The sequence below is a fragment of the Sinocyclocheilus anshuiensis genome, unplaced genomic scaffold (genome assembly GCF_001515605.1).
Source record: "Sinocyclocheilus anshuiensis isolate Anshui unplaced genomic scaffold, SAMN03320099.WGS_v1.1 scaffold119, whole genome shotgun sequence".
Taxonomy (NCBI): Eukaryota; Metazoa; Chordata; class Actinopteri; order Cypriniformes; family Cyprinidae; genus Sinocyclocheilus; species Sinocyclocheilus anshuiensis.
In genome coordinates, this window is record NW_015549581.1 from 948,808 (window position 1) to 951,482 (window position 2,675).

Consider the following 2,675-nt stretch of genomic DNA (forward strand, 5'->3'; position numbering starts at 1 on the left):
GCTGCTGCTCTATGTAATCAGAGTATGAATTTGTAGATTTTCTATAGCAAAACTAAAATGTGTTTAAAAGTGAGACTGACCAAATCGTCCGGCTCGGTGTGCCCCCCCTCGAACTCGAAGACATCTCTAATTTGACAGTTTACCATCTGCTCTCAATCAGTGATTCTAGGCTACGTAGGACGGGACGAAACCATGCAGTGAATGGGGGGAGATCATTTTGCTGGAAATGCAGAAATAAGCTGTAATTTTGTTTTTGTTTTATTTGTAACTCTTTGGTATATACATTTATAATTTCTATTACATTACTACTACTACTACTGTTACTACTAATAAAACAGATCTCTGGGGGCCCCAAAAGTGCATGAGCCCTTAGATTTGTTTTATTTGTAACTCTTTGGTATATACATTTATAATTTCTATTACATTACTACTACTACTACTGTTACTACTAATAAAACAGATCTCTGGGGGCCCCAAAAGTGCGTGGGGCCTTAGAATCATCCTAACTTTCCCCCCCTTAGCAGCGCCCCTGATTGGGGTTGAATGCTTAGGGACATTTTGCTCTGTTTTGGTTGGATTTAGGAAATGGAATTAATAAGTGTTACAAGTACCCTAGGCACATCGTTTTTCCATTTTTATAGCATAAACATCATTAAACCGATGCGAGCTTCGGATCTTCCAATGTTTCTCTATGGCGCTGAAACTTAAAGATGTCTGAGTTCTGCTCCCCGTGCAACTGATACTCGACTGTCATTGGCTCATCTGCGTTCGAGGGGAGGGGCTTACCGATAGGTCAATTCAGCATATTAGAATGATTTCTGAAGGATCACGTGACACTGAAGACTGCAGTAATGATGCTGAAAATTCAGCTTTGCATCACAGGAATTAAATTACATTTTACAATATATTCAAATAGAAAACTTCTTTTAAATTGTAAAAATATTTCACAATATTACTGTTTTTACTTTATTTTTGATCAAAAAAGTACAGCCTTGTTGAGCATGAGAGCATCTCTTTGTTCAGCTATATATAGTGTAGATACAGTATGTGTTTGTGTCGGTGACAGCAGTCATTATATCTGCTGCATGAGGGACCTACTTAACATTACTTGAACCTTCTCATTCTCATAGTTTTGCTCTCTCTTTGACCTTGATATGCTCAAATGTGTATCTGATGTGCCGCTTGTAGATATTCACACGCATGCATTGATCCAGTAAGAACAGTACACTTCCTCCACTCTTTTTCTCTCTTTCCACTTTCTCACTCACTAGCCCCTTATTATAATGCACACAGACCTAATTATTTATGCAGTCTGACGCTGATTATCTTTTATTAAAGGGATAGTCCCCCCCAAAAATGAAATTCAGTCATTTACTGACTTTCTTTCTTCAAGCTTTCATTATAATGGAAATGAATGAGGACTGAAATGTAAAAACCACCATTAAAATACTCCACGTTTTCTGAAGCCAGATAGTAATCACAAAATGACATGAGTGTGAGAAAATGACAAAATGTTTTATTTTTTTGTGCACCATCCCTTTAAAAGCTCTTTTTTTTCACAGCTGAATATCATGTGGTTACATTATCCGTATGATACTCTCAAGACAAGACATAAGGAAGAATCTGAAGATGGATTTAGAGCTCGCTGAACCTCAACTGAAATACTGGCTCGAATCTTGTTTGTGATCCCCGATAAGTAGCACAACATGCCAGTATTATGAATGTCCTGTAGCTATAATGGCTCTCAGAAATGAACAATACAGATTGATTTTGCCTCTCCTCCTCCGGTCCGCAGGCCTACAATCGTCCAATTCCTTTTACTAGCACTTCTAGATAAATGATACACAATGTATTCCCTCAGCATTTTTATCAATTTGTATTGAATTTTATCCTAGAGACCCTCTTTCTCTCTTTCTCTCCCAGTAATGACACCCATGGGTCCCGTATAACACTCTCTCTCTCTCTGTGTGTGTGTGTGTGTGTGTGTGTGCACGATAAGTCATGTTTCAATTGAGACTTCTTATTCATTACAAAATATACAGTGTTGTGCTTTAAAACTGTATTTAAGATTCAGTCTGTTTCTCATCAAAAGATGCAACCTCTTTATGATCAGGCATGGTTTATTCCTACTCTAAAAAATTCTGACAAGACTATTTTTATCTCTCATACACATATTCGCATACAGACGCCTAGAAAGAGAAAAATACGAGAGCAAGGAAGTAGGATGAGGTTTTCTGGGCCAACACACCAGAGTGACTAGGACAAAGCGGAGCAGCGGATTTAAACTCACGAAGCATTCGAGGGAAACTCAGGACAGCTTAAAGATTCCTTAAGATCCAGTCAAACAATTTTAGCTTCGGCCCCATGAGTGTGTGTAACAAACCTGTTGTTTTTTGTGTCTCGATGCTTCCTGCAGATGACGATCTGATGGTGGCGGCTCACTGTAACTGATGCAGGGCACCGAATGATGAGCGACCGAGTCATAAGTATATATTAGTATTATATTGGTGTATGTATATTACACTGAGTAGACATTCTGAACTGATTATACTATAATTATGTATAATATATATTATAATATTATGTAATTAATAATTATAGTAGTTATATTTAAAAAAATTTAAAGTATATACTTATATAATATATTTTTTTATTTTGTATTTTAAAAATGATAT